Raw genomic sequence first — 12,609 nt, 5'->3', positions numbered from 1 at the left:
CGTCCTTCACATCCAAACGGGTGAAGTAAAATGTTATCCTGGCTCCTTCGTCTGTATCGTACAAAGCCTGGCAGGTGTACATCCCAGCCGCCTCCTTCTGCAGCTCCTCTATGACCAAAGCTGAGGTGTTGACGGGCACCTGCATGCGGCCCAGGCCGCCGGACGCGCCCTGGAGCTTCGGCCCCTGTCCATAGTTGTACGCCAGCGCAACGTTATTATCAGATCCTGCTTTGGTGAACCCCCAGATGAAGATGGTCGGCACAGAGGAGCCACAGTCCAAAGTGACTGAGCCTCCCACGGACGCAGAAGCATGGGATCGAATGTACTCCACCTCCTCAGGGTCAAGAATCTCCAGACCTGAGGAGAGAAAAAGCATGTGTTGCTTTGAGAAAACACCGCCAAAAAATTCCAATATTGACGGATGTATTTATTAGTAACTGTCTCCAGACAACTTTTTTAAGAGCTCAAAATCTGTTTGAAACAAACTGACTCATCTCTGGAGGACGAGCAACACATAATCAAATCCTCGTAGTTGATTTGCCTCTGGCCTCTTTTATGGATCGCATTTTATGAGCCTCCCTCTGGCTGCACTTAGCAGTTTGACAAAATGATGGCACCAGTTTGTGATAAAAGAGAAAGTCTGCTCGCCTCAACTTGTCTCTTTGTTCAAGCACAATGAGTCTTTATTTATTTATTTATTTTTACCTTGCAGAGGAAGAGCCGACCAGCAGAGGAGCAGACAGAGATAAGGACTCATCCTCAATCCCCTGGTGGTGCCTCGGAGCTTCAGCTGAAGATCTCCACTCTGTTTGAAGCCCATCACAGGAGTGACGGCGTCTCTCCTCCCCCGATCCACGCTGGGAATGAGTGAGCACGGTGGATTCTCTCAAATATACACCGTATTCACATTAAATTATTCATCAGTGCTTCTTCCACCTCCCCAGTGTCGCTCCATTCCGCCTGCCTCTCTCCGGCTCTTCGCTCATGGCTGGGCTAATGGCTAGACCGGAGAGCGAAAGGTGTATGGTGTCAGGATGATGCCATTGCCTCATATATTATTGAATTGACTGGTGCAGATAGCCTTTTTAGAAATTCCATCACTTGCAGCGTGAAATGAAAATGAGGGCCCAGCAAGGTCAGGGGCAGCCGCTGCAGAGGCTCCTGCACAAACACATGCAAGTTATTATTTACCCCACGAGAGGCATGCAGCCAGAAGAAAAACCCCCACTGATTCAAGCCGTCGACTCACAACTAGTTTTCTCATGACTGGGAACAGTGTTATGTCCTCTCACGGAATCCATTAAAAATGTATGATATATTTATTTATTTATTTATTTATTTATTTATTTATTTATTTATTTATTTATTTATTTATTTATTTATTTATTTATTTATTTATTTATGCATAATTCATGTTGGGATATTAGCTTACACCAAGCCCTTCAATGATTGTTTAAGTAGAACTCCCATGCAAATATCTCCAGTGCAATAAAAGCGGGGGGGGGGGGGGGGGGGGGGGTCTGTGTTTGGATTCCATTAAAGAGAAGACAGACAGTAAGCATCATTAGTGGCAGAGCCACACAGCACCCTTCAGTAAAATGTGAGCTTCCACTGATGTTTTGTGGGCTTGCATCAGAAGAGGCTGAAGCTCTGCAAGCAGTCCATAAACGTGCTCTGACTGGAGGCTGCAGCTCCAGACTGAGGAGAAGGCTCTAATTAGTCTTTAACCTCTTTTTGGAGGAGGGAAGAAGAAGAAGGGCTATATTTAGAAAGCTGCTAGAAGACAAACAGATGTAATGAAATTGCAGCATTAAAACAACATGGTTTCGGAGGGCAGAAGCGGCGGGCAGATGAAGTTACAAGATGTAAACACATTGCACAGGGATGTTGCTGATATAGTAATGAAGAAGTCGCTTACGTGAAGATTATGCTGGAGAAACCGGAGTTTCGAAATGCAAAAATCTACTGTTTTAAGATTTGAAGCTCTTTACAAGGGATAGTTGAGATACAAGCGACCACACACTGTATGATCCCAGCATGTATTAACATGTGGTATAAGAGAATTTGCTTGGCTCATTGTGATTTTGGACGTACAAGCATTACGTACAGCGCGAAAAACAAACAGTTTCAACTCAATGTTACCAGTTTTTATATTATATCCACTGAATGTACCAAGAAGTGGGTTCTGTTACTCTAGAAGACTGTAGAACTAAATTGGAAAAGTAACCTGGATTATACCATACTCTATCATCAGAGTACATTACAACACATACATATACAAAGTCATCAACTAAACTAAACTAAGCTAGAACATGCAAACTTCAACTTCACACACTAAAGCAAACCACTGACTGAATGATCCCAAGATCCATAATCTATGGTTATAGTATGGTTAAATGTTCATTCAGTTATGTAATCTGCTAAAAACCTATGAAGAAAACTTACTTGTAGGTGCCATTTATAGGTATTATTGGCATACTGTTACATTATTAGGTCCCTCGATGGCGGTAGTTGGGCACAGGTTGTATATGTTAGAGGGCAAAGGTCACAGGAACAGGAGGGCACAGGTAAAGAAGGGAGTGAACGGCTCTCACCAGACCAGCAAACAGACGAGAAATAGACAATTAGGACGACGATTTACAACTTTCTATTGGAAAACCCACTGTTTTCATCTTTTTATTTTTCAAGAAATAAACCATCAGCCACAGGAAGAGTGATTGAAAATTCTGTTTGGGTCTGGGCTGGTTCACTCCAGACTCCACCTGTGCAGCATTCATAATCATTTAAAGAGGTCATATAATGCAAATATTTACTTTCTCAATGTTTTCCAACAGTCTTAATCATCCCCATACTTGGAATGATGCCCCAGAAGTGAAGAAAGTCTGTCCTCTCTCTCCCTGGCTTGTTTCAGTATTTAAAAAGTGTGTTGCTCCGACCAGCCAATCAGAGATCAAACCCTATATACTGTCATTGGGGGTTTAGCCAATCCAAATCAAGGCAGGCCCACTCTTTGACTCCCCCCACAATTAGGCAGCTCTGCTCTGGCACATGGCACCACGACAGGAAGAAATTCCTCCTCTTCCCAAGATGGGCATGTGTGGGTGGAGCCAGTCCAGCTCACACAGATGCAGCAGATTCTGAATGCAGCTGCTATGATCCAATATTCAAATGGAGGAAAATCAAGGAAAAGCTGGATTTGGGGCAATAAACTTTGAATAGAATGTTTTTGGACCATGTGAAAGTGTTGAAAATCATACAAGAACATAATAGGAGTCATTTCCTATCTAAGCCAGTGCAGCACAATCGATGAGCATAAAAGTGTTCTGAACCAACGACAGGCTGAAACATCCAACATGTGACAAGTGTGTTTCATCTCTAATGTGAGCAGTGACTCGTTCTGCCGGAGTAAGAGTTGACCAAATTCCTTGCTGGTGAAGTACATCCTTTCTAAGCACTGCCGCCTTGCGTACGAGGCCCTGCCACATCTGCTGGCTGCTCGCTTGATTCGCTGCCTGGCTGCTCGCAACTCCAAAAGAAAGAAAGAAACAATCAGGGGAAGGAAGAAGACCAGGCGACTGGAAAATGTGAGTCATTTGAAAAACAAAATGTTTTTGGATGGTGGTCGGTGTGGGGAGAGACTGGGACAGAGCATCTAATCTGGATCCCCCCAGTAAAAGCTTTCAGGTGTAATCCTCTATTGTGCAGATCTGCCTAGCCAAGCAAGACACTTTTATCCCCCACTGGTTAACTTTTGGCAGCAGATGAGAGGACAGAATGAGACCCAGATAGCTGAGACTATAGAGGGATCTGCGTACCACATTACTGCCACCCCAACATGTGCCACCCGCCCCGACTGTGAGCTCTTGGCAAGGCTGCACTTTATATGAGAGCAACGCTGGCAAAACAGGTGGGTTCCTTGAGCGTTCCCTGTGATTAGATCAGTCATTACCACGGGCATTGTTGAAGGCAAAGCTAACCTCTAATTTTAGAGGACCACCTGTATTGGAATGCGTTGCGAAAGTTTAACAGAAGATGAATCAAACAGCGGATCAGACAAATAGTCCACGCCGGCTTACAGTGAGGATGTATGTTTCCACTTAACAACTAATGAGATTAGGATTTCATTTTTTTGTCTTTGTTTGACAGTGTTGTACAACCACGGCGTTTATTAATTTACTTTGTGAGATCTGTCTTGGTTGTTGACTTTCTCTCATCTGGGAGTGAAACTGTCCTTGTTGCCCAGCGTTCTCAGATCGGACTCCCATACGTCTCGCCCAGGCTGCAGCTGCAGCACTTTCCTCTCGGCCTTTTCCTCGGTTGACAGTTGTGTCACAGACCACACATTGAGGAGGCGGAGCCATAGTGTTGTACTACTCCGTGAGACGGGCCAACATATATTACCCAGCCCGCCGTATATTTCTGTCTCTATCATCATTTATCTGCCTGGCAGGCGGAGAGGAGGCGAGAAAGGCTGCAGCAGGCTGGTGCTCGTAAAACAAACCAAAAAGAACCCGACCTCCATTTCCCTCCTGGCTCACTTCTCATCTCATGGCCTTCAGACCTCAGCGTGCAGGCCTGCTTTGCAGAGATCTCCCAGTTGGGCCTCCGTTGAATCACAAAGCTCGGCCACAGCTGAGTGGCCTTGGAGCGAGGGCAGCAGGAATGAGCTTGTCTCGTCAGCAGAGTCCCAGGACTCCACACACTCTACATGCCACACCGTGGCGTGTTTGTTTCCTACACAGACACCAGGCTTTAGGTCGATGGGCAGCGGTTAGTTCAGCTATACCTCACAGCAATATAATCCAGGTTTTAGGGTCTTTCTGTCTGAGATTTTGATTTCACGTCCTCCTAGTCCTCTTCGGGTTATATGTGACCGTTCCCTGGTTACTGCCTGTATTCACCTTTCCAAAAGTCCTAAAACACTGAATTTATCACGACTTAAACATCTCCCAAGAGCAGAATTTATATTATTGATTCAAAAATGATTTTACTTCTTCCTTCCACTTTTCAGACATGTTGAATTACATATGTATAGTATGAATGTCTAGATAGGATGCGTATACTTTGGTGATGATTATTTACTTTGTGTATATTTAATTATTGTAGAATATTTATATGCAGGCAGGCAGTATTAGTATACATTTGTATAAATCCTTTTTTTTCTTCTTTATATGTGTATCTGTATTTTGGTATTTTGTATATGTTTTGACATGTATTGAACTAGTACAACAACAACAACAACAACAACAACAACAACAACAACAACAACAATAATAATAATAATAATGATGATGATGATGATGATGATGATGATGATGATGATGATGATGATGATGATGATGATGATGATGATGATGATGATGATGATGATGATAATAATAATAATAATAATAATAATAATAATATATTAGAGTCCATAAATCCTACGTTCTTTTTCACCAGGTTTTCTGAGATGCAGTGTCCAATCCAAACAAAGAAGCCTTCTAATTCCTGATTATTTTGTGTGCATAGACGTATTTGGACTTTTGGATCCGTAGATCTACTGAAACCACCTGCTGGACTCCTCTCATTGTAGAAATTCCACAACACAACTTCTGAACTTCAGCAGTGATACATAAAGAGCAAAATGCAGAGCGTGTGGGATCATTGTGGGACATTTTTATCCGTTTTTGAACTCTGCAGGATTCAAAACTGAAGCATAAATTTCTCTAGTGCGCACATCTGCTGCAAAGCAAAGATTCTAAAGCCTGTCACATGGTGTGTCTGGTCTGTTGGAGATGTGTTTGTATGAGGTTGGCTTAATCAAACTTTTAATAAAAACTCACCATTGTTTAATAGCAGATTGAGGCCTGCTTTTCAAAAGGTCCCAGTGTACTTGTTAAAGTGCACCAGGACTCAGATGGCAGCAATCACACAGAGATTTTCTTTTTTTTTTTCTTCTTAATTAGACCAAACCTGGGAAGCATGACATGCTTTCCTCAAAATGAGTCTGTTTCACTTTCAGATCGATTCAACCCTCCATGTGTTGGCTGCCACAAACAATTGAACAACCTTTTATGTTTTAAAACAAGACATTAGTCCTGTGTCGGAATGGTGCTCACGTTAATATATCTGCTCTAATTCAGCTAAATGTGCAGCACAGTTTACACCATAGCATGCCCTGTAGTTTGTAATCCAGTGATGGCATCTTATTTCTGTAAACAAGAAAACAAGCCCGTCACTGGAGAGAAGCATTTAACATGGTAACAATTAAAAATCAACTTGTATAAACGATTTACTCGAATTCAAGTGGAAATATCTGCTTATTGTGCATCGTTCCAAGATGTTTACGGGCACAGAGTCGTGTAACATTAGAAGTCGCTCCGGACTGAACAGCAGCACTTTAAACCCACTCAGAGAAGAAGAGAATAAAGTTGAGGCTGGCTTGGATGTTTGGGGCTGACTGTGGTGACTTTTTCACAGTGTGCTGGTCTGAGTGGGGTTTGCAACATTCTTGTATGAAAACTGACATAAAGACCCCAAGCCCCCCCCCCCCCCCCCCCCTTCTGTGAAGAGAGTCCATGTCAGGGAACGTGTGTGAAGTCCCGGACGAGCTGACCTGGAAAGAGCCCGATGGGGATTGGGGCTTAAGCGGCGTAGAAGCCTTCTGCAAACAACATGTGGAACGGCTTTGGTGGCTAATGTGGCGTGGAGTATTTATGTGCTGAGCAGCAGACTTGACCATTGTCCATCAGGATTCAAGAAGCAGATACGCCACCTTCGGCCGTGACCTCCGTGGTCATTTCCACAAGGCTACCCTTTCCAGATCCGTCAGTTCACAGTCGCCTTTTTCCCCTCCGGGACGCTCGCACTGCTCCTTGTTCAGCTGTTTAGTGTACAGTAGCTCATACCCACAATCCTCACTGAGCAGGTGGTCTGTCATAGGCCCCTTTGTTTTCCAGTCTCCCATGGCAGCTGACGCCAGAGAAGAAGGGAAACATGCAGTGATCCACCACTTTAGGGTTTGTTTTTCTTTTGTTTGACTTTCTCTGGTTTAAATCATTTTAAATGACGCTTGTGAGGACAATAAAGGGATTTTCTCAATATGTATCTCATTGTCTCTTGTTTTATAAGGAATATTTCATGCATTAAGTAACTCTAGATTTAATGTTATTACAAACTTGAAAATCCCGCTTACAACAATGTTCAATCAGTGGCAGGTTTAATATTGAATAAATGCTCATGTTAGTGTGTTGGATGGTGCAAAACCACTGGTCTCTTTCATCAAACCTCATCAGGGCATCAAATGTTTCGGACAAATCATTGGAGATTCTCTTTAAATTTGCTTTGTTGCCAATATAACAACCGATGCCACTTAAACAATCAGTGAAAACATCTATCTGCTAATTGTCTCAGGATAAACACCGATAACAGCAAACATATCCACGTCCAATCTGAACAAAATCTGCATGATGGCTTCAATAATTCATTCATAAACACACTTAATTTGTTTCATCTCTGCTAAAACAACAGTGTGGAAAAAACATGTGGTTCTATGTGTGTTATGAGCCAGAATCATTTTTTCTCAGCAGGAGCAAGTAAAGAAACAATCCAGCCTCACTATTATTGTGTGTGAGTCTCTCCTACTGCTACCTGAGAGGAGTGGATCATCATTACACACCTCGACAGGGAGCTTCTGAGCTGCTTTAAACTGAGTCCATGTTTACCTTCTGACTTGTATCGATCTGCTGGGGCTGCAACTTACCTCTCTAAATGCGTTGAGTTGATGTGTTTCGTTTGGTCTGCTGGCAAAATTGCTTTAATCAGTGTGCGAGGGAGATAAATCTTCTCACTCCCTGTAGTGAAAACATTTGAGCAGAAGGAAATATAGAATAAAGTCGATCTATTGAGATTACAATAGCCAGCGCATGTAACTGACCTACAAAATGCCTTGCAGGCAGTTTGATGAACTGGTGAAATTTCAAAATCGACTTGAGTCACTAAGAAATTCTTTCTCTTTTAGCACAAACACAGTGCAGTTCTTAGTATCAGGACTTTGAAGAAACGTTATCAAAAACTTTGACTGTTCTGATTAGGACTCTTCTGATGGATAAACAGATGCCGAAGCCCTGGTGTTTTTAATCGAGTTCCATCATTACTTCTTTGAACAAGGATTAATTCCTTCATATCTGAGTCAGATGATGTCATTCTCCTCACTGTGTCCCTTTTCCGTTTTAAGTCTTCATATCGCGCCGCTTGAGAATGACCTATTATCCAGTTTATCTCCACATGTACAACAGACATCTCCAACTGAAACAGTAAGATGCTGACAAATGTTGAATTTCTTCTATGAAAAACCCACAAAATTAGCTTGAAAACATGACAGCAGAACGATCATTGCGTGTTCCAGTGGTGTAATTTCAGCTGTCGAACACGGTTTAAATCATTTGTCTCCGACGGGGGAAAATCCTGTGTGTAATTTATGAGCACACTGCTAATTAGTGTGAGTGCGGGAGTGAACATGCATGATGCTGGATCGGCAGGGTTTGACACCGTACGGTTTGTCAGCAATTATTGTAAGAAAAATAAGATTAGGAATAACATGATCTCTCTAAAAAGCATACAAAAATGTCAATTGTATAATTTTACATTATTATTTATCATTTGAGGTTTTATATATCTTATTTTATTTTTATTTTCTTCTGACATTTCTCCATCTGAAAGAGCTTAAGATACTATTGAAATTGTATATAATATTTATATTATAATATTAAAATATTAAAATATTATACATTTGATTGCCTCGAATACATAAGTCCATTCAAGAAGAATTCATGGTTCAATTTATCTCAAGCTTGTTGGTTTTAATCATTTCAATCTCTCACGATGACAAAGCAGCTATTTAGTGACAGGGACAGAAAACATGAACAAACCTTTTATGTATATTTATTTCTTAACTCTTTATGGTCTGTCATTGTGCCAGAATCATATCAGTGTTTTAAACAGCGACATTTATTTATTTAACTTTTATTTTACCAGGCAGATCAATTTAGATTGAGTTTTGTAAATGAAATAGAAGCAGTGACTTTGTCTGTCCAGTTCAAATCCAGGCAGCCATTTTTAGCCACATGGGGAAATAACAACCAGCTTGAGAATGAGAGTTTTCAAGGCAGATATGTAGATTACACTGCCATAATCTAGGATTAGGAGATCTATTCTTATTTTATCTAGATGTTGTTTAGCATAATGTGTAATGGGGGATTTGTTAGGTAAAGAAAAGTAATGTGGGTATTTGACCTACGTGAGAAGAACATTTATGTGGGTTTCTAATGTGAGTCTACTGTCAAGCCAGATACCAAGATACACCTAGCCTTCAACGTATTCAATCATTTCCAAGGAGGGGACGCTCTGCATGTGGCATATTTCGGTTGAAATCCTGCATTTAGTTTAATCTGTGTTTAAAACAAAATGGAGACTATAGAATGAAGTTAGATTGTGTTGAAGCTGGCCTGTAATGAAAACAGTGCAGCAGTCAAGTGATCTCAGATGGACTAGAACTGTAAAATGATCTTTTGTTTTAGGGCAAATGAGAACAAATAGAAATTTTAACATGATGCCTTTTTTTTAATTGAGGCAAACTACAGCCACATGTCCAAAAACCCTATTTGGCTATTTTGCAGGATTCAACACTCACAGTATGGCTTCGATGCTAATGCTTCACAATGGCAGCCTGTTTTCACTGCTGATGTATAGGCTCAAGTTTGATTCTCTGCTACTGTCACAAAAACACCGCAACAGCCAGTAAATAGATTAGAAACAGAAATTACTTTGATGGGAAAAGTTCCAGCTGAATGATGATTTTATGTTTGACAGCCCTGGTTTAACGCTCCATGCTGCTATATATTGTTTGGGATCACTCTTAGTCGTGCACAATAAAACTTAATCCTATCAGGCATAATGAAACGTTTCTCATGGCTTGAAGAGCCTGTACAGCCTGTTCTATTGATCCGTACTGCAGACTTGACGAGCTGAGTTCCTCTCGCCTCCTGGACAGATGTTTTCTATGTAAGACAACGGTAAAACACCCACCAGTCCTCCAGAAACTGCTTCTTCCCCTCTTCCTGTCCTGTCAGCTGCTTTACAAGCATCTTAAATGGATACTTGCTCATTCTTCGGCAGGCTCTGCCGTTTATATGGAGTAGGGTCTGGGGGAGCTTTTAATGTGGGAGCAAACCTCGGGGTGTTTGTCTAAATAGCAACCCTTCTTGTCCTTCTATTAGCCCAGCCACGTCCATGCGATGCATCAAGTGTTCCAATGTACACACTTTGATGTATTGCGAGCGGCGGCGACATGCGAGCAGGAGGCGTTAACGTGCTCTCTGCAGGTCAAACGTTTCTCAGACACTTCTACGTCTTGCTCGCTTGTCGGCTGTTCCCTTGAGATGACGGACAAAAGGAAATCACCGCAAATGTCTGACACGGCTCTGGTGTTGCACGATCTGCTTTTTGTTTAACCGCAGACGCTGCAAAGCTTTCTTTTACTGGCCACAAAGAAACAAACAAAAGGTAAACAGCCAGTGATATAGGTGACACACATGTGCCGCAGGCTGAGGCCTGCCGCCCCTCGTGGAGCTTTCTCCGTGGCTTTGGTAAGGTAAAGACATTAAAGCATTACACTGTTTTTTTTTTAAACAAACTTGAACCCTGGAGGGCCTTCTCCATCTGGAAGCAGTAGAGGGCTTGTCTAAAAGATAAAAATGATATGAATCGCTGCTGGCAACTCAAATGTCCAGTCTGGGATCAATTACATAGACAGGATTCAGGGAAAGAGGAGGGAGCACAGGTTCTGTATCATAGCAGGGACCAACACACACACACACACACACACACACACACACACACACACACACACACACACACACACACACACACACACACACACACACACACACACACACACACACACACACACACACACACACACACACACACATGCATGCATGTTGTGTTTCATGTCTCACAGTGACCCAGCATTGACTTGCATTCATTTCCTGCAGTCATACTCTTAATTTAGTAACTTTCGAGATGCCTAATACTAACCATAGTCGAGCCTCAAAAACAAGTTTTTGCCTATAAATCTCATGCTATTCTCACTTTTATGTCTTCATAAGTATGACAGATCCTCATGATGTGTGCGTACACAGAGATTTGAGTCCCCATAACAATAATAAGCACATGTCCACACGTAAACTCGTATCGACTCAAAATCTTAAAAACTTGACTCACTTAGGCTCATTTGCATGCATTGGATTTTACACACACACATTTATATCTAGCTTGAAAACACACACATGCCTAAAATGAACTCTGACCACACACAGAGATGCTTTTTCTCCCAATGTGGATTCTGTAAAGAGATTTGGTCCCCACAATGTGGAACCTCTCACTAATGTAATGCTGTGTCTCTGTGTTTTCCGGGGACTTTGCAGTGACTTAAATTCACTTCCTGTGGCTGAAACTCAAGTATAACTTACTTTGAAGTAAGCCATTAACCTGCATAACTCACTCTAAATTTAGACTTTTTCCACTGACAGTCTTTAGTCAAGCCCTAAACCAAGACCTTGCCTGAACATTGAATGATTTGGAACCTTTTTGTCCTCACAATGTGAGTGTGTAAACAGATTTGGGTGTGTAAACATTAATAAATAGACCGCATGCTGCCATGTTCCCGTCCCGCTCACACACTGGCTTTTGCAAGCAACTGATGGCAGTTCCAGATGAGGCCAGCTGCTCCGTCATGTGGGCCGGGGGTCTGCAGGATCAATGGAAGAAACCAATTGTCTCTTTTCCAGCTTTGTTCCAGTTTTATAGTGTCAATTAGACTCACACAAACACTTTTATGTATGATTTCCAAGCTCACTGTCCAATTTTTTTTTCTCCCCTCACATTTCTGATATGATTCAGCACATCTGCCCGGCAGTCTCCACGAAATGCATTGTGGGATACTTGTGATGGAAGGGAGGAGGGTTGTAATGGAATGGATATGAATAACGCAAAGTAAAAACAGGCCGGCCTACCAGGAGGGGAGAATAGGAGAAAGACAAAAGGGACATAATAGGATCCAGACGGGATTGGAGCTCTCGCCGTTTCAAAGCAAGGGGACGCTGCCATGTTAAACGTGCACGCTTGTCGTGTTTCCTTGAGACCTGAGCGCGTAAGGCGAAGGCATTCACAGCTTTGCAAAAGGTTACGACAACACCTCCAGTCCCCATAACCTCTTTTAGGGTCAAGCTTCAGCTCACAAATAGTGCAGGACCTCACCTCATGTGGCCCCTTTAAACTTCATAGGCATGGCCTGCTCTGTGTGTCCCGTTACTCGCAAGTGTGAATACACACAGTCGCAACTGGTCGGACACGACGTGGTTTTGTACAGTAAATGCTTCATGTGCGTCCTACAAGTACTTTATTTACTCCTATCACTGTGGGAGTTACTTTAAAATGTGTTCTTCACGCATTTATATGTAACTCTCTTTGTATGTTTCTTCACATTTGATATTCAAATCTAAAGACTTTTCAGCTCATGTTTCTGAACTGTTAATAAAACTATATTGCACAATTTTGATCACATGT

The sequence above is a fragment of the Lipophrys pholis genome (assembly GCF_963383615.2).
Source record: "Lipophrys pholis genome assembly, chromosome: 3".
Lineage (NCBI taxonomy): Eukaryota > Metazoa > Chordata > Actinopteri > Blenniiformes > Blenniidae > Lipophrys > Lipophrys pholis.
The sequence above is the reverse complement of the archived record's forward strand: the minus strand, read 5'-3'. Positions refer to the sequence as shown.